Source organism: Salvelinus fontinalis, unplaced genomic scaffold (assembly GCF_029448725.1).
Source record: "Salvelinus fontinalis isolate EN_2023a unplaced genomic scaffold, ASM2944872v1 scaffold_0022, whole genome shotgun sequence".
Classification (NCBI taxonomy): Eukaryota; Metazoa; Chordata; class Actinopteri; order Salmoniformes; family Salmonidae; genus Salvelinus; species Salvelinus fontinalis.
In genome coordinates, this window is record NW_026600231.1 from 154,028 (window position 1) to 180,139 (window position 26,112).

Here is a 26,112-nt window from a genome sequence, read left to right on the forward strand (position 1 = left end):
TAGTGAAAACAATAGTGGTCCTAAAACGGAACCTTGAGGAACACCGAAATGCACAGTTGATTTGTCAGAGGACAAACCATTCACGATAAGCCTCATCAGGTAAAACAACTGACTGTCTCAACTGTTCTGGGGAACTACGATAAGCCTCATCAGGTAAAACACCTGACTGTCTCAACTGTTCTGGGGAACTACGATAAGCCTCATCAGGTAAAACACCTGACTGTCTCAACTGTTCTGGGGAACTACGATAAGCCTCATCAGGTAAAACACCTGACTGTCTCAACTGTTCTGGAGAACTACGATAAGCCTCATCAGGTAAAACACCTGGCTGTCTCAACTGTTCTGGGGAACTACGATAAGCTTCATTATGTAGAATACAGTGACAGGTGAAATGAGGAAACGTGATCTGCTTTAACTCCTAATGTATTGTACCAGTTGACTGCAGGTATTTAAAAAAAAAGCAGCTACAAATATTAAAATCTATTGAAAAACTTAAAATAAATACTTTCAACGCTATTGATGGTCTTGAAAAACCATCCAGCGGATACCCCGGTATACAGCCCAAGACCCCGGTATACGGTATATAAACACGGTATACAGCCCAAGACCCCGGAATACGGTATATATACACGGTATACAGCCCAAGACCCCGGAATACGGTATATAAACACGATATACAGCCCAAGACCCGGGTATGCGGTATATACACGGTATACAGCCCAAGACCCCGGTATACGGTATATAAACACGGTATACAGCCCAAGACCCCGGTATACGGTATATAAACACGGTATACAGCCCAAGACCCCGGTATACGGTATATATACACGGTATACAGCCCAAGACCCCGGAATACGGTATATATACACGGTATACAGCCCAAGACCCCGGAATACGGTATATAAACACGGTATACAGCCCAAGACCCCGGTATGCGGTATATACACGGTATACAGCCCAAGACCCCAGGATACGGTATATAAACACGGTATACAGCCCAAGACCCCGGTATACGGTATATAAACACGGTATACAGCCCAAGACCCCGGTATACGGTATATATACACGGTATACAGCCCAAGACCCCGGAATACGGTATATATACACGGTATACAGCCCAAGACCCCGGAATACGGTATATATAGACAGTATACAGCCCAAGACCCCGGAATACGGGATATATATGGTATACAGCCCAAGACCCCGGAATACGGAATATATATACAGTATACAGCCCAAGACCCCGGAATACGGTATATATACACGGTATACAGCCCAAGACCCCGGAATACGGTATATATACACGGTATACAGCCCAAGACCCCGGTATAAGGTATATATATGGTATACAGCCCAAGACCCCGTATACGGTATATATATGATATAATGCCCAAGACCCCGGTATACGGTATATATATGATATAATGCCCAAGACCCCGGTATACGGTATATATATGGTATACAGCCCAAGACCCCGGTATACGGTATATATATATATACAGTATACAGCCCAAGACCCCTGTATACAATATACAGCCCACGCTCCTGGTATATGTTATATGGTATATGGTGTACAGCCCAAGCCCCTGCAATATGGTATATGGTGTACAGCCCAAGCTCCTGTTATATGGTATATGGTGTACAGCCCAAGCCCCTGGTATATGGTATATGGTATATAGTGTACAGCCCAAGCCCCTGGTATATGTTAAATGGTATATGGTGTACAGCCCAAGCCCCTGGTATATGTTATATGGTATATGGTGTACAGCCCAAGCCCCTGGTATATGGTATATGGTATATGGTGTACAGCCCAAGCCCCTGGTATATGTTATATGGTATATGGTGTACAGCCCAAGCCCCTGGTATATGTTATATGGTATATGGTGTACAGCCCAAGCCCCTGGTATATGTTATATGGTATATGGTGTACAGCCCAAGCCCCTGGTATATGGTATATTGTATATGGTGTACAGCCCAAGCCCCTGGTATATGTTATATGGTATATGGTGTACAGCCCAAGCCCCTGGTATATGGTATATGGTGTACAGCCCAAGCCCCTGGTATATGGTATATGGTGTACAGCCCAAGCCCCTGGTATATGTTATATGGTATATGGTGTACAGCCCAAGCCCCTGGTATATGGTATATGGTGTACAGCCCAAGCCCCTGTTATATGGTATATGGTGTACAGCCCAAGCCCCTGGTATATGTTATATGGTATATGGTGTACAGCCCAAGCCCCTGGTATATGGTATATGGTATATGGTGTACAGCCCAAGCCCCTGGTATATGTTATATGGTATATGGTGTACAGCCCAAGCCCCTGGTATATGTTATATGGTATATGGTGTACAGCCCAAGCCCCTGGTATATGTTATATGGTATATGGTGTACAGCCCAAGCCCCTGGTATATGTTATATGGTATATGGTGTACAGCCCAAGCTCCTGGTATATGTTATATGGTATATGGTGTACAGCCCAAGCCCCTGATATGTGGTATATGGTATATGGTGTACAGCCCAAGCCCCTGGTATATGTTATATGGTATATGGTGTACAGCCCAAGCCCCTGGTATATGTTATATGGTATATGGTGTACAGCCCAAGCCCCTGGTATATGTTATATGGTATATGGTGTACAGCCCAAGCCCCTGGTATATGTTATATGGTATATGGTGTACAGCCCAAGCCCCTGGTATATGTTATATGGTGTACAGCCCAAGCCCCTGGTATATGTTATATGGTATATGGTGTACAGCCCAAGCCCCTGGTATATGTTATATGGTATATGGTGTACAGCCCAAGCCCCTGGTATATGTTATATGGTATATGGTGTACAGCCCAAGCGCCTGGTACATGTTATATGTATATGGTGTACAGCCCAAGCCCCTGGTATTTGTTATATGGTATATGGTGTACAACCCAAGCTCCTGTTATATGGTATATGGTGTACAGCCCAAGCCCCTGGTATTTGTTATATGGTATATGGTGTACAGCCCAAGCCCCTGGTATATGTTATATGGTGTACAGCCCAAGCCCCTGGTATATGGTATATGGTGTACAGCCCAAGCCCCTGGTATATGTTATATGGTATATGGTGTACAGCCCAAGCCCCTGGTATATGTTATATGGTATATGGTGTACAGCCCAAGCCCCTGGTATATGTTATATGGTATATGGTGTACAGCCCAAGCCCCTGGTATATGTTATATGGTATATGGTGTTAAGCCCAAGCCCCTGATATATGTTATATGGTATATGGTGTACAGCCCAACCCTACGTTTTAGGCAGTATGGTTTTTGATCTGTTGATCTCTTAAATAACTTCCTGTTTGGGAAAAGAAAAGGCCCATCATTTGCAGCCTAGTCAGTTGTGTCTGTGTTGCCTGTCATACATCCAGTCAGACCATACAGAGATTTAACATGGGGAAAAACGACCATATTAAAGTAGCTGAGCATACAGTCATGATTCATTAGACAGGCGCATATTGGTTTCTATTCAAAGTGGTTTTAAAAAGATCCAATCTGCAGTATGTGCTGCTGGTCATTTTTTAATCTAGAGCAGTTGTATTACTTCAGCTCCCATCCCTCAGCTTTATAGAGAACCAAGTGGTCGGGACTGACTTTGGACAACAACAGCATCAACAATAACAACATCAACAACAACAACAACAACAACAACAACAACAACAACAACAACAGCATCAACAATAACAACAACATCAACAATAACAACAACAACAACAACAATAACAATAACAACATCAACAACAACAACAACAACATCAACAATAACAACAACAACAACAATAACAACATCAACAACAACAACAACAACATCAACAATAACAACAACAACAACAATAACAACATCAACAACAACAACAACAACATCAACAATAACAACAACAACAACAACAACAACAATAACAACATCAACAACAACATCAATAACAACAACAACAACAACAATAACAACATCAACAACAACATCAATAACAACATCAACAACAACAACAACAACAGCATCAACAATAACAACATCAACAATAACAACATCAACAATAACAACATCAACAATAACAACATCAACAATAACAACATCAACAATAACATCATCAACAACAACAACAACAACATCAACAACATCATCAACAACAACAACAACAACATCAACATCAACAACATCAACATCAACAACAACATCAACAACAACATCAACAACAACATCAACAACAACATCAACAACAACATCATCAACAACATCATCAACAACATCATCAACAACATCATCAACAACATCAACAACAACATCATCATCAACATCATCATCAACATCATCATCAACATCATCATCAACATCAAGCATCAACATCAACAACAACATCAACAACAACATCAACAACAACATCAACAACAACATCATCATCAACATCATCATCAACATCAACAACATCAACAACATCAAGAACATCAACAAGAACATCAACAACAACATCAACATCAACAACAACAATAACAAAACAAATTCAGGATTGTATCACGTTCTGACCTTAGTTGTTTTGTTTTGTCTTTGTTTTAGTATGTTCAGGGCGTGAGTTGGGTCGGTTGTCTATGTTCCTTTTTTCTATGTTGTGTTTTTGCGTTTGGCCTGGTATGGTTCTCAATCAGAGGCAGGTGTCGTTAGTTGTCTCTGATTGAGAATCATACTTAGGTAGCCTTTTTCCACACCTGTGTTTCGTGGGTGATTATTTTCTGTTCTGTGTTTTGTATTTTCAACCGTTCAGGACTGTTTCGTTTCGTTCTCGTGTTTTGTTGTTTTTGTTTGAGTATTCGTTTTCATTAAAAGAGATAATGACTACTTCCCACGCTGCACCTTGGTCCTCCTCTCTTTCTCCCAATGACGAACGTTACAGATTGTGGCTTTAATGAACACCCAACAATATAAAATATTCATCTCACTGGGTGAGTCCATTATCAGATCTCTCTGTCTCCAACGCTAACAGGGCAGAACCAAGGTGAGGGGTCACAGACATATTAAACATTACTCTGTGTCCCCAACGGCACCCTATTCCCAATGGGGGCTGGTCAACAGTAGTGCACTACGAAGGGCATGGGGAGGCTGTTTGGGACGTCATGTTTTCTGTCTGGACAGCTTTATGACGGCAGACTATTGCAATACGAGGAAAACATTTTTCATTTTAAAAGATTTTTTATTTGAGATGTTATATGCAGATAACAACTGTCTGTTGTCTGTGGCTTCCTAGTGCACACCACAAAAGGCTTGTCCTGTCTTCATCAGATATCTTCTGACGCTTGTTAAGTCATATTTATGATCCTTTTATAGTTGGTTGAGGTTACAATTCAGTAATATTTATAATCCTTTTATAGTGGGTTGAGGTTACAATTCAGTAATATTTATAATCCTTTTATAGTGGGTTGAGGTTACCATTCAGTAATATTTATAATCCTTTTATAGTGGGTTGAGGTTACCATTCAGTAATATTTATCATCCTTATATAGTGGTTTGAGGTTACCATTCAGTAATATTTATAATCCTTTTATAGTGGGTTGAGGTTACCATTCAGTAATATTTATAATCCTTTTATAGTGGGTTGAGGTTACAATTCAGTAATATTTATCATCCTTTTATAGTGGGTTGAAGTTACCATTCAGTAATATTTATAATCCTTTTATAGTTGGTTGAGGTTACCATTCAGTAATATTTATCATCCTTTTATAGTGGGTTGAAGTTACCATTCAGTAATATTTATAATCCTTTTATAGTTGGTTTAGGTTACCATTCAGTAATATTTACAATCCTTTTATAGTGGGTTGAGGTTACCATTCAGTAATATTTATGATCCTTTTATAGTGGGTTGAGGTTACCATTCAGTAATATTTATGATTCTTTTATAGTGGGTTGAGGTTACCATTCAGTAATATTTATATATCTTTTATAGTGGGTTGAGGTTACCATTCAGTAATATTTATAATCAATCAATCAATCAATCAATCAATTTTATTTTATATAGCCCTTCGTACATCAGATAATATCTCGAAGTGCTGTACAGAAACCCAGCCTAAAACCCCAAACAGCTAGAATGCAGGTGTAGAAGCACGGTGGCTAGGAAAAACTCCCTAGAAAGGCCAAAACCTAGGAAGAAACCTAGAGAGGAACCAGGCTATGAGGGGTGGCCAGTCCTCTTCTGGCTGTGCCGGGTGGAGATTATAACAGAACTATGCCAAGATGTTCAAAAATGTTCATAAGTGACAAGCATGGTCAAATAATAATCATGAATTATTTTCAGTTGGCTTTTCATAGCTGATCATTAAGAGTTGAAAAACAACAGGTCTGGGACAGGTGGCGGTTCCATAACCGCAGGCAGAACAGCTGAAACTGGAATAGCAGCAAGGCCAGGCGGACTGGGGACAGCAAGGAGTCACCACGGGCGGCAGTCCCGACGCATGGTCCTAGGGCCCAGGTCCTCCGAGAGAAAGAAAGTGAGAAGGAGAAAATTAGAGAGAGCCAAGATTTTCAAAATGTTCATAAATGACAAGCATGGTCAAATAATAATCAGGAATAAATCTCAGTTGGCTTTTCATAGCCGATCATTAAGAGTTGAAAACAGCAGGTCTGGGACAGGTAGGGGTTCCATAACCGCAGGCAGAAGAGTTGAAACTGGAATAGCAGCAAGGCCAGGCGGACTGGGGGCAGCAAGGAGTCACCACGGCCGGTAGTCCCGACGTATGGTCCTAGGGCTCAGGTCCTCCGAGAGAAAGAGAGAAGGAGAAAATTAGAGAGAGCCAAGATTTTCAAAATGTTCATAAATGACAAGCATGGTCAAATAATAATCAGGAATAAATCTCAGTTGGCTTTTCATAGCCGATCATTAAGAGTTGAAAACAGCAGGTCTGGGACAGGTAGGGGTTTCGTAACCGCAGGCAGAAACAGTTGAAACTGGAATAGCAGCAAGGCCGGGCGGACTGGGGACAGCAAGGTGTCAGCATGCCCGGTAGTCCTGACGTATGGTCCTAGGGCTCAGGTTCTCAGAGAGAAAGAGAGAACGAGAGAATTAGAGAGAGCATACTTAAATTCACACAGGACACTGGATAAGACAGGAGAAGTATTCCAGGTATAACCAACTGACCCTAGCCCCCCGACACATAAACTACTGCAGCATAAATACTGGAGGCTGAGACAGGAGCGGTCAGGAGACACTGTGGCCCCATCCGAAGAAACCCCCGGACAGGGCCAAACAGGAAGGATATAACCCCACCCACTCTGCCAAAGCACAGCCCCCACACCACTAGAGGGATTTCCTCAACCACCAACTTACAATCCTGAGACAAGGCCGAGTATAGCCCACAAAGGTCTCCACCACAGCACAACCAAGGGGGGGCGCCAACCCAGACAGGAAGTTCACGTCAGTAACTCAACCCACTCAAGTGACGCACCCCTCCTAGGGACGGCATGAAAGAGCACCAGCAAGCCAGTGACTCAGCCCCAGTAACAGGGTTAGAGGTAGAGAATCCCAGTGGAGATATAATCCTTTTATAGTGGGTTGAGGTTACCATTCAGTAATATTTATAATCCTTTTATAGTGGGTTGAGGTTACCATTCAGTAATATTTATAATCCTTTTATAGTGGGTTGAGGTTACCATTCAGTAATATTTATAATTCTTTTATAGTGGGTTGAGGTTACCATTCAGTAATATTTATAATTCTTTTATAGTGGGTTGAGGTTACCATTCAGTAATATTTATGATCCATTTATAGTGGGTTGAGGTTACCATTCAGTAATATGTATGATCCTTTTATAGTCTGTTGAGGTTACCATTCAGTAATATTTATAATTATTTTATAGTGGGTTGAGGTTACCATTCAGTAATATTTATAATCCTTTAATAGTGGGTTGAGGTTACCATTCAGTAATATTTATAATCCTTTTATAGTGGGTTGAGGTTACCATTCAGTAATATTTATAATCCTTTTATAGTGGGTTGAGGTTACCATTCAGTAATATTTATAATCCTTTTATAGTGGGTTGAGGTTACCATTCAGTAATATTTATAATCATTTTATAGTGGGTTGAGGTTACCATTCAGTAATATTTATAATCCTTTTATAGTGAGTTGAGGTTACCATTCAGTAATATTTATAATCCTTTTATAGTGGTTTGAGGTTACCATTCAGTAATATTTATTTACCTTTTATAGTGGTTTGAGGTTACCATTCAGAAATATTTATAATCCTTTTATAGTGGGTTGAGGTTACCATTCAGTAATATTTATGATCCATTTATAGTGGGTTGAGGTTACCATTCAGTAATATGTATGATCCTTTTATAGTCTGTTGAGGTTACCATTCAGTAATATTTATAATCCTTTAATAGTGGGTTGAGGTTACCATTCAGTAATATTTATAATCCTTTAATAGTGGGTTGAGGTTACCATTCAGTAATATTTATGATCCTTTTATAGTGGGTTGAGGTTACCATTCAGTAATATTTATGATCCTTTTATAGTGGGTTGGAGACACATTTCTGCCTCATGTGGATTAATGAACTCTTCTTGTTCTGTGTTTCTTCTTCTCTAGTTCCCCTCCACCAGGAGCCTATCTGATGAACACACTCCATGGTCAGAGGACTGCAGAGGTTCTGGACTGCATTCCAACCAGAGGTGACATCTAGTGGCAACTTCACTCCCAACATATTGGTAAGTTCCCGCATTCTACTACTACTGCAAAGAGTCATTCAGAGGCAGAATACCAATCTTAGTTAGTAATACACCTGTTGTATTCAGCAGTTCACTGTCAGGTCTACTACACCTGTTGTATTCAGTATTTCACTGTAAGGTCTACTACACCTGTTGTATTCAGAAGTTCACTGTGAGGTCTACTACACCTGTTGTATTCAGCATTTCACTGTAAGGTCTACTACACCTGTTGTATTCAGCATTTCACTGTGAGGTCTACTACAACTGTTGTATTCAGCATTTCACTGTAAGGTCTACTACACCTGTTGTATTCAGCATTTCACTGTAAGGTCTACTACACCTGTTGTATTCAGCAGTTCACTGTGAGGTCTACTACACCTGTTGTATTCAGCAGTTCACTGTGAGGTCTACTACACCTGTTGTATTCAGAAGTTCACTGTGAGGTCTACTACACCTGTTGTATTCAGCAGTTCACTGTATGGTCTACTACACCTGTTGTATTCAGCAGTTCACTGTAAGGTCTACTACACCTGTTGTATTCAGCATTTCACTGTAAGGTCTACTACACCTGTTGTATTCAGCATTTCACTGTGAGGTCTACTACACCTGTTGTATTCAGCAGTTCACTGTAAGGTCTACTACACCTGTTGTATTCAGCATTTCACTGTAAGGTCTACTACACCTGTTGTATACGGTGCATTTGATTTGATGGCGAGGAACAGTGTGGTGATTGATTCTACAAGCCTTTCTCTTCATTACAAATCCAGATGGATAGTTCAGGGAATTAAGGGTGTCCAGGCTCCTGTTGCTAGGTAACACAACAACAGCAAGGCAAGCATAACTGTTATTCTGGGCTGGAAGATTCTCTCATTCAGTGCATTTGGAAAGTATTCAGACCCTTTGACTTTTTCCATATTTTGTTCCATTAGAGCCTTATTCTAAAATTGATCAAAAACATTTTCCTCATCAATCTACACACGATACTCCATAATGACATCAAAATACCCCATAATGACATCACAATACCCCATAATGACATCAAAATACCCCATAATGACATCACAATACCCCATAATGACACCACGACACCCCATTATGACATCACAATACCCCATAATGACATCACAATACCCCATAATGAGATCACGATACCCATAATGACATCACGATACCCCATAATGACATCAAAATTTGCCCAGCGTCGTCTGGGTTTGGCCGTTGTACGCTGTCATTGTAAATAAGAATTTGTTCTTAACTGACTTGCCTAGTTAAATAAAGGTGAAATACTTTTTTTTTTTTAAACAGCACCTTTGGCAGCAAATACAGCCTTGAGTCTTCTTGGCTATGATGCTACAAGCTTGGCATCTGTATTTGGGGAGTTTCTCCCATTCTTCTCTGCAGATCCTCTCAAGCTCTGTCAGGTTGGATGGGGAGCGTTGCTGCACAGCTATTTGCAGGTCTCTCCAGAGATATTAGATCGGGTTCAAGTCCGGGTTCTGGCTGGGCCACTCAAGGACATTCAGAGACTTGTCTCGAAGCCACTCCTGCGTTGTCTTGGCAGTGTGTTTAGCGTCGTTGTCCTGTTGGATGGTGAACCTTTGCACCAGTCTGAGGTCCTGAGAGCTCTGGAGCAGGTTTTCATCAAGGATCTCTCTGTACTTTGCTCTGTTCATCTTTCCCTCGATCCTGACTAGTCTCCCAGTCCCTGCCACTGAAAAACATCCCCACAGCATGATTCTGCTACCACCACGCTTCACCGTAGGGATGGTGCCAGGTTTCCTCCAGATGTGAAGCTTGGCATTCAGGCCAAATAGTTCAATTTTGGTTTCATCAGACCAGAGAATCATGGTCTGAGAGTCCTTGGGTGCCTTTTGGCAAACTCCAAGCGGGCTGTCATGTGCCTTTTACTGAGGAGTGGCGTCTGTCTGGCCCCTCTACCATTAAGGCCTGATTGGTGGAGTGCTGCAGAGATGGTTGTCATTCTGGAAGGTTCTCCGAACACAGAGGAACTCTAGAGCTCTGTCAGAGTGACCATCGGATTCTTGGTCACCTCCTTGACCAAGGTCTACTACTTTCGGAATGCACCGTATCTTCTGAAAATCATTTGAGGACTGAGGACGGGAAACGGACAACATGTTCCCTTTCAGGATACCTCAGAATGTCAGTTTCATGGCCAGTAGCTATTAATGATGTGGATTTAAAGTAAACAACATAACAATGTGCTGTATGTTGTGCAATCACGATATGTAGCCTGTTGTCCTGTCCATCTATCACGATATGTAGCCTGTTGTCCTGTCCATCTATCACGATATGTAGCCTGTTGTCCTGTCCATCTGTCACGATATGTAGCCTGTTGTCCTGTCCATCTATCACGCTATGTAGCCTGTTGTCCTGTCCATCTATCACGATATGTAGCCTGTTGTCCTGTCCATCTATCACGATGTGTAACCTGTTGTCCTGTCCACCTATCACGATATGTAGCCTGTTGTCCTGTCCATCTATCACGATATGTAGCCTGTTGTCCTGTCCACCTATCACGATATGTAGCCTGTTGTCCTGTCCATCTATCACGATATGTGGCCTGTTGTCCTGTCCATCTATCACGATATGTAGCCTGTTGTCCTGTCCATCTATCACGATATGTAGCCTGTTGTCCTGTCCATCTATCACGATATGTAGCCTGTTGTCCTGTCCATCTATCACGATATGTAGCCTGTTGTCCTGTCCATCTATCACGATATGTAGCCTGTTGTCCTGTCCATCTATCACGATATGTAGCCTGTTGTCCTGTCCATCTATCACGATATGTAGCCTGTTGTTCTGTCCATCTATCACGATATGTAGCCTGTTGTCCTGTCCATCTATCACGATATGTAGCCTGTTGTCCTGTCCATCTATCACGATATGTAGCCTGTTGTCCTGTCCATCTATCACGATATGTAGCCTGTTGTCCTGTCCATCTATCACGATATGTAGCCTGTTGTCCTGTCCATCTATCACGATATGTAGCCTGTTGTCCTGTCCATCTATCACGATATGTAGCCTGTTGTCCTGTCCATCTATCGCGATATGTAACCTGTTGTCCTGTCCATCTATCACGATATGTAGCCTGTTGTCCTGTCCATCTATCACGATATGTAGCCTGTTGTCCTGTCCATCTATCACGATATGTAGCCTGTTGTCCTGTCCATCTATCACGATATGTAGCCTGTTGTCCTGTCTATCAATCACAATATGTAGCCTATTGTCCTCTATATCAGTCACGATATGTAGCCTGTTATCCTGCCCATCTATCACGATATGTAGCCTGTTGTCCTGTCCATCTATCACGATATGTAGCCTATTGTCCTGTCTATCAATCACGATATGTAGCCTATTGTCCTGCCTTTTCATGATTACACTGAGTATACCAAACATTAAGGAACACATTCATAATATTGGATTGATCCCCCTTTTGCCCTCAGAACAGCCTCAATTCGTCGGGTCATGGACTCTACAAGGTGTTGAAAGCGTTCCACAGGGATGCTGGCCCATATTGACTCCAATGTTTCTCACAGTTGTGACAAGTTGGCTGGATGTCCTTTGGGTGGTGGACCGTTCTTGATACACTTGGGAAACTATTGAGCGTGAAAAACCCAGCAGCGTTGCAGTTCTTGACACCAACCGGTGCGTCTGGCACCTACTACCATACCCCGTTTAAAGGCACATAAATATTTTGCCTTGCCCTTTCACCCTCTGACTGGCACACATACACAATCCATGTCTCAATTGTCTCAAGGCTTAAAAATCCTTCTTTAACCCGTCTCCTCCCCTTCATCGACACTGATTGAAGTGGATTTAACAGGTGGCATCAATAAGGGATCATATCTTTCATCTGGATTCACCTGGTCAGTCTGTGTCATGGAACTAGTTGCAGTTTTTTAAGTTTTGTGCGAAAGTGTGCAACTCAGTATTAGGAAGGTGTTACTAATGTTTTGTATCCTCCGTGTTTACCTCCTTCATTTAACAGGGACAGTAATAATGTCTCCTCCATTTAACAGGGACAGTAATAATGTCTCCTTCATTTAACAGGGACAGTAATAATGTCTCCTTCATTTAACAGGGACAGTAATAATGTGTCCTTCATTTAACAAGGACAGTAATAATGTCTCCTTCATTTAACAGGGACAGTAATAATGTCTCCTTCATTTAACAGGGACAGTAATAATGTCTCCTTCATTTAACAGGGACAGTAATACTGTCTCCTTAATTTAACAGGGACAGTAATAATGTCTCCTTCATTTAACAGGGACAGTAATAATGTCTCCTTCATTTAACAGGGACAGTAATAATGTCTCCTTCATTTAACAGGGACAGTAATAATGTCTCCTTCATTTAACAGAGACAGTAATAATGTCTCCTTCATTTAACAGGGACAGTAATAATGTCTCCTTCATTTAACAGGGACAGTAATAATGTCTCCTTCATTTAACAGGGACAGTAATAATGTCTCCTTCATTTAACAAGGACAGTAATAATGTCTCCTTCATTTAACAGGGACAGTAATAATGTCTCCTTCATTTAACAGGGACAGTAATAATGTCTCCTTCATTTAACAAGGACAGTAATAATGTCTCCTTCATTTAACAGGGACAGTAATAATGTCTCCTTCATTTAACAGGGACAGTAATAATGTCTCCTTCATTTAACAGGGACAGTAATAATGTCTCCTTCATTTAACAGGGACAGTAATAATGTCTCCTTCATTTAACAGGGACAGTAATAATGTCTCCTTCATTTAACAGGGACAGTAATAATGTCTCCTTCATTTAACAGGGACAGTAATACTGTCTCCTTCATTTAACAGGGACAGTAATAATGTCTCCTTCATTTAACAGGGACAGTAATAATGTCTCCTTCATTTAACAGGGACAGTAATACTGTCTCCTTCATTTAACAGGGACAGTAATACTGTCTCCTTCATTTAACAGGGACAGTAATAATGTCTCCTTCATTTAACAGGGACAGTAATAATGTCTCCTTCATTTAACAGGGACAGTAATACTGTCTCCTTCATTTAACAGGGACAGTAATAATGTCTCCTTCATTTAACAGGGACATTAATAATGTCTCCTTCATTTAACAGGGACAGTAATAATGTCTCCTTCATTTAACAGGGACAGTAATAATGTCTCCTTCATTTAACAGGGACAGTAATAATGTCTCCTTCATTTAACAGGGACAGTAATAATGTCTCCTTCATTTAACAGGGACAGTAATAATGTCTCCTTCATTTAACAGGGACAGTAATAATGTCTCCTTCATTTAACAGGGACAGTAAAAATGTCTCCTTCATTTAACAGGGACAGTAATAATGTCTCCTTCATTTAACAGGGACAGTAATAATGTCTCCTTCATTTAACAGGGACAGTAATACTGTCTCCTTCATTTAACAGGGACAGTAATAATGTCTCCTTCATTTAACAGGGACAGTAATAATGTCTCCTTCATTTAACAGGGACAGTAATAATGTCTCCTTCATTTAACAGGGACAGTAATACTGTCTCCTTCATTTAACAGGGACAGTAATAATGTCTCCTTCATTTAACAGGGACATTAATAATGTCTCCTTCATTTAACAGGGACAGTAATAATGTCTCCTTCATTTAACAGGGACAGTAATAATGTCTCCTTCATTTAACAGGGACAGTAATAATGTCTCCTTCATTTAACAGGGACAGTAATAATGTCTCCTTCATTTAACAGGGACAGTAATAATGTCTCCTTCATTTAACAGGGACAGTAATAATGTCTCCTTCATTTAACAGGGACAGTAAAAATGTCTCCTTCATTTAACAGGGACAGTAATAATGTCTCCTTCATTTAACAGGGACAGTAATAATGTCTCCTTCATTTAACAGGGACAGTAATAATGTCTCCTTCATTTAACAGGGACAGTAATAATGTCTCCTTCATTTAACAGGGACAGTAATAATGTCTCCTTCATTTAACAGGGACAGTAATAATGTCTCCTTCATTTAACAGGGACAGTAATAATGTCTCCTTCATTTAACAGGGACAGTAATAATGTCTCCTTCATTTAACAGGGACAGTAATAATGTCTCCTTCATTTAACAGGGACAGTAATAATGTCTCCTTCATTTAACAGGGACAGTAATAATGTCTCCTTCATTTAACAGGGACAGTAATAATGTCTCCTTCATTTAACAGGGACAGTAATAATGTCTCCTTCATTTAACAGGGACAGTAATAATGTCTCCTTCATTTAACAGGGACAGTAATAATGTCTCCTTCATTTAACAAGGACAGTAATAATGTCTCCTTCATTTAACAGGGACAGTAATAATGTCTCCTTCATTTAACAGGGACAGTAATACTGTCTCCTTCATTTAACAGGGACAGTAATAATGTCTCCTTCATTTAACAGGGACAGTAACAATGTCTCCTTCATTTAACAAGGACAGTAATAATGTCTCCTTCATTTAACAGGGACAGTAATAATGTCTCCTTCATTTAACAGGGACAGTAATAATGTCTCCTTCATTTAACAGGGACAGTAATAATGTCTCCGTCATTTAACAGGGACAGTAATAATGTCTCCGTCATTTAACAAGGACAGTAATAATGTCTCCTTCATTTAACAGGGACAGTAATAATGTCTCCGTCATTTAACAGGGACAGTAATAATGTCTCCTTCATTTAACAAGGACAGTAATAATGTCTCCTTCATTTAACAGGGACAGTAATAATGTCTCCTTCATTTAACAGGGACAGTAATAATGTCTCCTTCATTTAACAGGGACAGTAATAATGTCTCCTTCATTTAACAGGGACAGTAATACTGTCTCCTTCATTTAACAGGGACAGTAATCATGTCTCCTTCATTTAACAGGGACAGTAATAATGTCTCCTTCATTTAACAGGGACAGTAATAATGTCTCCGTCATTTAACAGGGACAGTAATAATGTCTCCGTCATTTAACAAGGACAGTAATAATGTCTCCTTCATTTAACAGGGACAGTAATAATGTCTCCGTCATTTAACAGGGACAGTAATAATGTCTCCTTCATTTAACAAGGACAGTAATAATGTCTCCTTCATTTAACAGGGACAGTAATAATGTCTCCTTCATTTAACAGGGACAGTAATAATGTCTCCTTCATTTAACAGGGACAGTAATAATGTCTCCTTCATTTAACAGGGACAGTAATAATGTCTCCTTCATTTAACAGGGACAGTAATAATGTCACGTTCCTGACCTATTTATGTTAGTTGTTATGTGTGTTAGTTGGTCAGGACGTGAGGTTGGGTGGGCATTCTATGTTTTCTGTTTCTGTGTTGGTTTTGGGTCGCCTGGTATGGCTCTTAATTAGAGGCAGGTGTTTGGCGTTCCTCTAATTAAGAGTCATATTTAGGTAGGCGTTGTCACAGTGTTCGTTGTGGGTGATTGTCTTCCGTGTTTGTGTTATGTCTGCACCATACGGAACTGTATTCGGTTTGTTCGGTTTATGTAGTCTGTTTTCCATTTGTGCGTTCTTCGTGTTCATGTAAGTTCTCATGTTTAGGTCAGTCTACGTCGTTTGTTATTTTGTATCATTTCAAGTGTAGTTCGTGTTAGTTTTCCGTCTTGTCATTAAATTCATTATGTGTTCAAACTTCGCTGCGCCTTGGTTCAATCCCTGCTCCTCTTCGGATGAAGAAGAGGAGGACAGCCGTTACAGAATCACCCACCACTCCAGAGCCAAGCAGCGGAGGCAAGGGAAAGCTCGACAGGGCAACAAGGATTTCTGGACTTGGGAGGAAATATTGGAGGGGAGAGGTCCATGGGCACAGCAGGGAGAATATCGCCGTCCCAAAGCTGAGCTGGAGGCACGGAGGAGAGCAGAGGCTACCGGAGAGAGGAACCGGAGCTATGAGGGAACGCGTCTGGCACGGAAGCCAAAAAAGCCCGTAAGTAACACCCAAAAATTTCTTGGGGAGGGGCTAGGAGGTAGTGGGCCAAGGGCAGGTAGGAGACCTGCGCCCACTTCCCAGGCTTACCGTGGAGAGCGGGAGTACGGGCAGGCGCCGTGTTACGCAGTAGAGCGCACGGTGTCTCCTGTACGAGTGCATAGCCCAGTGCGGGTTATTCCACCTCCCCGCACTGGTAGGGCTAGATTGAGTATTGAGCCAGGTGTCATGAGGCCGGCTCAACGCGTCTGGTCTCCAGTGCGTCTCCTCGGGCCGGCATACATGGCACCGGCCTTACGCATGGTTTCCCGGTTCGCCTACATAGGCCGGTGCGGGTTATTCCACCTCCCCGCACTGGTCGGGCGACCGGGAGCATTCAACCAGGTAAGGTTGGGCGGGTTCAATGCTCAAGAGTGCCAGTACGCCTCCACGGTCCGGTATTTCCGGCACCACCTCCCCGCCCCAGCCTAGTACCTACAGTGTCTACACTACGCACTAGGCTACCAGTGCGTATCCTGAGCCCTGTTCCTCCTCCACGCACTCTCCCTGTAGTGCGTGTATCTAGCCCGGTGCCTCCAGTTCCGGCACCACGCACTAAGCCACCTGTGCGTCTCCAGAGCCCTGAACACACTGTATCTTCTCCCCCTACTAATCCTGATGTGCTTGTCCTCAGCCCGGTGTCACCAGTGCCGGTACCTCGCATCAGGGATAGAGTAGGGTTTGAGAGTACAGTGTGCCCTGTCCCTGCTCCCCGCACTAGTAGGAAGGTGCTTGTCATTAGCACGGTGCCTCCAGTTCCGGCACCACGCACCAGGTCTACAGTGCACCGTATCCGGCCAGAGCCATCCGTCTCCCCAGCGCCATCTGAGCCATCCGTCTCCCCAGCGCCATCTGAGCCATCCGTCTCCCCAGCGCCATCTGAGCCATCCGTCTCCCCAGCGCCATCTGAGCCATCCGTCTCCCCAGCGCCGTCTGAGCCATCCGTCTGCCATGAGCCTGCAAAGCCGCCCGTCTGCCATGAGCCTGCAAAGCCGCCCGTCTGCCATGAGCCTACAGAGCCATCCGCCAGACAGGAGCCGCTAGAGCCGTCAGCCAGACAGGAGCCGCTAGAGCCGTCAGCCAGACAGGATCTGCCAGAGCCGCCAACCAGACAGGATCTGCCAGAGCCGCCAACCAGACAGGATCTGCCAGAGCCGCCAACCAGACAGGATCTGCCAGAGCCGCCAACCAGACAGGATCTGCCAGAGCCGCCAACCAGACAGGATCTGCCAGAGCCGCCAACCAGACAGGATCTGCCAGAGCCGCCAACCAGACAGGATCTGCAAGAGCCGCCAACCAGACAGGATCTGCCAGAGCCGCCAGCGAGCCATGAGCAGCCAGAGCCGTCAGAGAGCCATGAGCAGCCAGAGCTGTCAGAGAGCCATGAGCAGCCAGAGCCGTCAGAGAGCCATGAGCAGCCAGAGCCGTCAGAGCGCCATGAGCGTCGAGAGCCGTCAGCCTGCCATGAGCGTCGAGAGCCGTCAGCCTGCCATGAGCGTCGAGAGCCGTCAGCCTGCCATGAGCGTCGAGAGCCGTCAGCCTGCCATGAGCGTCGAGAGCCGTCAGCCTGCCATGAGCGTCGAGAGCCGTCAGCCTGCCATGAGCGTCGAGAGCCGTCAGCCTGCCATGAGCGTCGAGAGCCGTCAGCCAGCCATGAGCGTCGAGAGTCGTCAGTCAGCCATGAGCTGCCCTTCAGCCTGAAACGGCTAGATACCCAGAACTGCCCATCAGTCCAGAGCTGTCTCTCTGTCCGGAGCTGCTTTTCAGTCCGGAGTTGCCCCTCTATCCTGATCTCCCTCTCTATCTTAATCTACCTCTATATTCTTATCTATCCCTCTGTCTTGATTTATCTCTCTGTCCCGGTGTTGTCCTTATTAGTGAGGTTATTAAGAGGATTGTGTGGGGATGAAAAGAGGGTGGACATTCTTAGAGGGAGGAAGCTAGGATGGATTATGGTGGGGTGGGGACCTCGCCCGGAGCCTGAGCCACCACCGTGGTTAGATGCCCACCCAGACCCTCCCCTAGACTTTGTGCTGGTGCGTCCGGAGTTCGCACCTTGTGGGGGGGGTAATGTCACGTTCCTGACCTATTTATGTTAGTTGTTATGTGTGTTAGTTGGTCAGGACGTGAGGTTGGGTGGGCATTCTATGTTTTCTGTTTCTGTGTTGGTTTTGGGTCGCCTGGTATGGCTCTTAATTAGAGGCAGGTGTTTGGCGTTCCTCTAATTAAGAGTCATATTTAGGTAGGCGTTGTCACAGTGTTCGTTGTGGGTGATTGTCTTCCGTGTTTGTGTTATGTCTGCACCATACGGAACTGTATTCGGTTTGTTCGGTTTATGTAGTCTGTTTTCCATTTGTGCGTTCTTCGTGTTTATGTAAGTTCTCATGTTTAGGTCAGTCTACGTCGTTTGTTATTTTGTATCATTTCAAGTGTAGTTCGTGTTAGTTTTCCGTCTTGTCATTAAATTCATTATGTGTTCAAACTTCGCTGCGCCTTGGTTCAATCCCTGCTCCTCTTCGGATGAAGAAGAGGAGGACAGCCGTTACAAATAATGTCTCCTTCATTTAACAGGGACAGTAATAATGTCTCCTTCATTTAACAGGGACAGTAATAATGTCTCCTTCATTTAACAGGGACAGTAATAATGTCTCCTTCATTTAACAGGGACAGTAATAATGTCTCCTTCATTTAACAGGGACAGTAATAATGTCTCCTTCATTTAACAGGGACAGTAATAATGTCTCCTTCATTTAACAGGGACAGTAATAATGTCTCCTTCATTTAACAGGGACAGTAATAATGTCTCCTTCATTTAACAGGGACAGTAATAATGTCTCCTTCATTTAACAGGGACAGTAATCATGTCTCCTTCATTTAACAGGGACAGTAATAATGTCTCCTTCATTTAACAGGGACAGTAATAATGTCTCCTTCATTTAACAGGGACAGTAATAATGTCTCCTTCATTTAACAGGGACAGTAATAATGTTTGGTATCCCCAGTGATTATCTCCTTCATTTAACTGTAATAATGTTTGGTATCCCCAGTGTAAATCTCCTTCATTTAACAGGGACAGTAATAATGGACAACTAAGACAGTAATGAGGTATAATTGTGCCAGATGAAGCCAGCTAATTTTCCTCTGTAGTCCCTGGGAAGGCTAATATTATCCTGTTCTCTATCCCTCCTTCTCTCTCTCTCCTGCTCTCTCTCTCTCTCTCTATCCCTCCTTCTCTCTCTCTCCTTCTCTCTCTCCTGCTCTCTCTCTCTCTATCCCTCCTTCTCTCTCTCTCCTCTCTCTCTCCTTCTCTCTCTCTCCCTTTCTCATTTTCTTCCTTCCCATCTGGTGTCCTGCTCCCTCCCCAATGTCACTGCCTGGTCTCTCTCTCTCTCTCTCTCTCTCTCTCTCTCTCTCTCTCTCTCTCTCTCTCTCTCTCTCTCATGGGAAACGTGTTAACATTGCCTAAGCAAGTGAGGTAGACAATATACAAAAGTGAAATAAACAATAAAAATTAACAGTAAACATTACACATACAGAAGTTTCAAAAGAATAAAGACATTACAAATGTCATATTATGTATATATACAGTGTTGTAACGATGTACAAATAATTTAAGTACAAAAGGGAAAATAAATAAACATAAATATGGGTTGTATTTACAATGGTGTTTGTTCTTCACTGGTTCCCCTTTTCTTGTGGCAACAGGTCACAAATCTTGCTGCTGTGATGTCACACTGTGGTATTTCACCCAGTAGATATGGGAGTTTATCAAAATTGGATTTGTTTTTGAATTCTTTGTGTGTCTGTGTAATCTGAGGGAAATATGTGTCTCTAATATGGTCATACATTTGGCAGGAGGTTAGGAAGTGCAGCTCAGTTTCCACCTCATTTTGTGGGCAGTGTGCACATATCCTATCTTCTCTTGAGAGCCATGTCTGCCTACGGCGGCCTTTCTCAATAGCAAGGCTATGCTCACTGAGTCTGTACATAGTCAAAGCTTTCCTTAAGTTTGGGTCAGTCACAGTGGTCAGGTATTCTGCCACTGTGTACTCTCTGTTTAGGGCCAAATAGCATTCTAGTTTGCTCAGTTTTTTTTGTTATTTCTTTCCAATGTGTCAAGTAATTATCTTTTTGTTTTCTCATGATTTGGTTGGGTCTAATTGTGTTGCTGTCCTGGGGCTCTGTGGGGTCTGTTTGTGGACAGAGCCCCAGGACCAGCTTGCTTAGGGGACTCTTCTCCTGGTTCATCTCTCTGTAGGTGATGGCTTTGTTATGGAAGGTTTGGGAATCGCTTCCTTTTAGGTGGTTGTAGAATTTAACTTCTCTTTTCTGGATTTTGATAATTAGCGGGTATTGGCCTTATTCTGCTCTGCGCGCATTATTTTGTGTTTTAGGTTGTACACAGAGGATATTTTTGCAGAATTCTGCATGCAGTCTCAATTTGGTGTTTGTCCCATTTTGTGAAATCTTGGTTGGTGAGCGGACCCCAGACCTCACAACCATAAAGGGCGATGGGCTCTATGACTGATTCAAGTATTTTTAGCCAGATTCTAATTCGTATGAATTTTCTCTCTCTCTCTGTCTCTCTGTCTCTCTCTCTCTCTCTCTCTCTCTCTCTCTCTCTCTCTCTCTCTCTCTCTCTCTCTCTCTCTCTCTCTCTCTCTCTCTCTCTCTCTCTCTCTCTCTCAATTCAATTCAATACGCTTTACTGGCATGACGCAACAGTGTACATATTGCCGAAGCTTATTTACGATATAAAAATGAGAATCAAAATTGTCAATGGGACAACAGTAACAACAATAACCAAAAAAAAATAACCATACATTCAACAATAACAATAAACATACAGTAGAGGACATGTGCAGGTTGATTGGTCTGTCAGACACTGTCCCTCAACTTATGGCAGGCAGCAATGTAGTGCGCTGCCAACCCACAGCTCTCTGCGTCCTCCCCCAACAGGACGGGTAGCCTACTCTCATCAGAGAGGTCTTTGAAACCTTGAATAAGAGTTTCAAATTTGGGGAAATGACACTCTCTAATTGTTTTATATTTTAGACATTTTGTCAGGAAATGCAGCTCCGTCTCAGGTTCTGCTGTTGTGCAGTGGTTGCACAGCCTTTCCTCTACAGGGAGCCAGGTTTTCCTGTGTCTACCCTTCTCAATGGCAAGGCTGTGCTCACTGAGCCTGTACTTTGTCAAGGTTTTTCTAAGGTTTTGATCAGTAGCCATGGTCAAATATTTAGCCACGGTGTACTGTCGATTTAGTGCCAGATAGCACTGCATTTTGCTTTGTGTTTGTGCTTGTGTTTCCCAATAAGCAATATAGTTTTGTTTTGACTGTGTTGTAATTTGGTTGATTCTGATTGATTGGATGTTCTGGTCCTGAGGCTTCAGTGTGTTAGTAGAACAGGTTTGTGAACTCAGCCCCAGGACCAGCTGGATGAGGGGACTGAGGCTTCAGTGTGTTAGTAGAACAGGTTTGTGAACTCAGCTCCAGGTCCAGCTGGATGAGGGGACTGAGGCTTCAGTGTGTTAGTAGAACAGGTTAGTGAACTCAGCCCCAGGACCAGCTGGATGAGGGGACTGAGGCTTCAGTGTGTTAGTAGAACAGGTTAGTGAACTCAGCCCCAGGACCAGCTGGATGAGGGGACTCTTTTCTTTGCTCAGCTCTTGGCATTGCAGGGCTTGGTAGTGATATGAGAGGGGGTCACTGTATTTTAGATGTTTCCAAAACTTAATTGCTCTTTTTTGAATTTTTATTATTAGTGGATATTTGCCTAATTCTGCCCTGTTTGTAGTTTTCCTCTGGACATGTAGGAGACCGGAACATTACAAGTTGTTTATTTAACCCTCTGTGCCCCCCCCCCCCCCCCCCCCATGTCCTTGTCCGGAGTTGTTTATTGTAATGCTTGTGCACGTTATGCTGGTGTGCGACGGGTTTTGTACCATTGTATTTGATTATTCTGTTTACGGTGATTTATTTATTAAAATACGCCTGATTTCTCTGCCGACTTCAGCGGAAGTCGTGACATTGGTTAGCTAAATGTTCCGGTCGGTAGCTAGCTAGCTGTCGCTCACTCACGTGGCTGCTAGCATCGCCGTGAAAGGAAACCTTACAATATTACATTTTTTCTAAGTAGTGTGAATGTTCGGGAACAGGCCATGTTGAAAAGTCATCTTAACTCCTGTTGTACTTTTCTAAAAATATCGTTTCGTAATCGACAAAAACAATCAGACAACAAGAAAACTGCGTTTGTTTTTTGTTGCTGTGAGCCAATGGGGTAACCTAGGTAACCACATGTTGTTTTCTCTACAGGCGAGCGTTCTATCTAATACTGACTGGGACTATGGGGCTGTTGTCCAAAGCAGTCTACTTTATAGGGAATAGGGTGCCATTTGGGATGCCAACAGGGTCCTTGAGAACCTCTCTCTGAACTAGTCCTGGCTGTCTCCTGGAGAACCTCTCTCTGAATTAGGCCAGGCTCTCCTTGAGAGCCTCTCTCTGAATTAGGCCTGGTTGTCTCCTAGAGAACCTCTCTCTGAATTAGGCCAGGCTGTCTCCTTGAGGAACTCTCTCTGAATTAGGCCTGGCTGTCTCCTTGAGGACCTCTCTCTGAATTAGGCCTGGCTGACTCCTTGAGAACCTCTCTCTGAATTAGGCCTGGCTGACTCCTTGAGGACCTCTCTCTGAATTAGGCCTGGCTGACTCCTTGAGAACCTCTCTCTGAATTAGGCCTGGCTGACTCCTTGAGAACCTCTCTCTGAATTAGGCCTGGCTGACTCCTTGATAACCTCTCTCTGAATTAGGCCTGGCTGACTCCTTGAGAACCTCTCTCTGAATTAGGCCTGGCTGACTCCTTGAGAACCTCTCTCTGAATTAGGCCAGGCTGTTTCCTTGAGAACCTCTCTCTGAATTCGGCCTGGCTGACTCCTTGAGAACCTCTCTCTGAATTAGGCCTGGCTGACTCCTTGAGAACCTCTCTCTGAATTCGGTCAGGCTGTTTCCTTGAGAACCTCTCTCTGAATTCGGCCTGGTTGTCTCCTTGAGAACCTCTCTCTGAATTAGGCCTGGTTGTCTCCTTGAGAACCTCTCTCTGAATTAGGCCAGACTGTATCCTTGAGAACCTCTCTCTGAATTAGTCCTGGCTGACTCCTTGAGAACCTCTCTCTGAATTAGGCCTGGCTTTCTCCTGGAGAACCTCTCTCTGAATTAGGCCAGGCTGTCTCCTGGAGAACCTCTCTCTGAATTCGGCCTGGTTGTCTCCTTGAGAGCCTCTCTCTGAATTAGTTCTGGCTGTCTTCTTGAGGACCTCTCTCTGAATTAGGCTTGGCTGTCTTCTTGAGGACCTCTCTCTGAATTAGGCCTGGCTGTCTTCTTGAGGACCTCGCTCTGAATTAGGCCAGGCTGTCTCCTTGATATCCTCTCTCTGAATTAGGCCAGGCTGACTCCTTGAGAGTCTCTCTCTGAATTAGGCCAGGCTGTCTCCTTGAGAACCTCTCTCTGAATTAGGCCTGGTTGACTCCTTGAGAAACTCTCTCTGAATTAGGCCTGGTTTCTCCTTGATAACCTCTCTCTGAATTATGCCTGGTTGCCTCCTTGAGGACCTCTCTCTGAATTAGGCCTGGCTGACTCCTTGAGAGCCTCTCTCTGAACTAGGCCTGGCTGCCTCCTTGAGAACCTCTCTCTGAATTAGGCCTGGCTCTCTCCTTGAGGACCTCTCTCTGAATTAGGCCTGGTTGTTTTCTTGAGAACCTCTCTCTGAATTAGGCCAGGCTGTCTTCTTGAGGACCTCGCTCTGAATTAGGCCTGGCTGACTCCTTGAGAACCTCTCTCTGAACTAGGCCTGGTTGTCTCCTTGAGAACCTCTCTCTGAACTAGGCCTGGCTGACTCCTTGAGAACCTCTCTCTGAATTAGGCCTGGCTGTCTCCTTGAGGACCTCTCTCTGAATTAGGCCTGGCTGACTCCTTGAGAACCTCTCTCTGAACTAGGCCTGGCTGTCTCCTTGAGAACCTCTCTCTGAATTAGGCCTGGCTCTCTCCTTGAGGACCTCTCTCTGAATTAGGCCAGGCTGTCTCCTTGAGAACCTCTCTCTGAATTAGGCCAGGCTGACTCCTTGATAACCTCTTTCTGAATTAGGCCTGGCTGACTCCTTGAGAACCTCTCTCTGAACTAGGCCTGGTTGTCTCCTTGAGAACCTCTCTCTCTGAATTAGGCCTGGTTGTCTCCTTGAGGACCTCTCTCTGAATTAGGCCAGGCTGTTTCCTGGAGAACCTCTCTCTGAATTAGGCCTGGCTGACTCCTTGAGAACCTCTCTCTGAATTAGGCCAGGCTGTCTCCTTGAGAACCTCTCTCTGAATTAGGCCAGGCTGTCTCCTGGAGAACCTCTCTCTGAATTAGGCCTGGTTGTCTCCTTGATAACCTCTCTCTGAATTAGGTCTGCCTGTCTCTTTGAGAACCTCTCTCTGAATTAGGCCAGGCTGTCTCATTGATAACCTCTCTCTGAATTATTCTGTCCTACAAAATACACAGTAGGCATCGTACACTTAGCAGGTTTTGTTGTCATGAAAGGGATCCTCCTAATTGATGAACATTTCATCGATTATTCTGAATAATATTATTATAGTGTTGATTTCACGGTTGTTCTTTTAGTTTTTCCCCTGAATCTGTGTGATATTCACTAATGGATTGAACATCAGCATTATGAAAGGAGTACAGAAGGTCAGAGAGCTGTTGGCTGTGTCCCCAATGGCTTCCTGTTCACTACATAGTGTCACTGTTTTGGACCAGGGCCCATAATGCTCTGGTGAACAGTAGTGTTCTATGTAGAGCACGGGGTGTGATTTGGGAAGCGAACACTGTGGTCCACATTATACAACCTGTTATTACATACAGCAGTTAGCCAGGCAGCTCTGCATTAGGCTAGAACACATTACAGTCTGATATCTCAACAGTAGCCTTCTGTACCTATATAGTGCACTACTTTATGCCACAGCCCTATTCCCTATATTGTGCACTACTTTATACTACAGCCCTATTCCCTATATAGTGCACTACTTTATACTACAGCCCTATTCCCTACATAGTGCACTACTTTATACTACAGCCCTATTCCCTATATAGTGCACTACTTTATACTATAGCCCTATTCCCTATATAGAACACTACTTCTGACCAGACCCTATTCCCTATATAGAACACTACTGTTGACCAGGGCCCTATTCCCTATATAGAACACTACTGTTGACCAGAGCCCTATTCCCTATATAGAACACTACTGTTGACCAGGGCCCTATTCCCTATATAGTGCACTACTGTTGACCAGGGCCCTATTCCCTATATAGAACACTACTGTTGACCAGAGCCCTATTCCCTATATAGAACACTACTGTTGACCAGAGCCCT

General features: G+C 43.4%; 1 protein-coding gene across 1 annotated transcript in view; it reads left to right on the forward strand.

Annotated features, from left to right (window-relative positions):
* The window catches only part of LOC129842183 (muscarinic acetylcholine receptor M3-like), a 209,843-nt gene that overhangs the window by 37,012 nt on the left and 146,719 nt on the right, over positions 1-26,112 (forward strand). Inside the window, exon 2 of the mRNA XM_055910614.1 lies at positions 8,600-8,718. The gene's annotated coding sequence lies outside the window, so the exon portion shown is untranslated. The remainder of the gene's footprint in view (positions 1-8,599; positions 8,719-26,112) is intronic.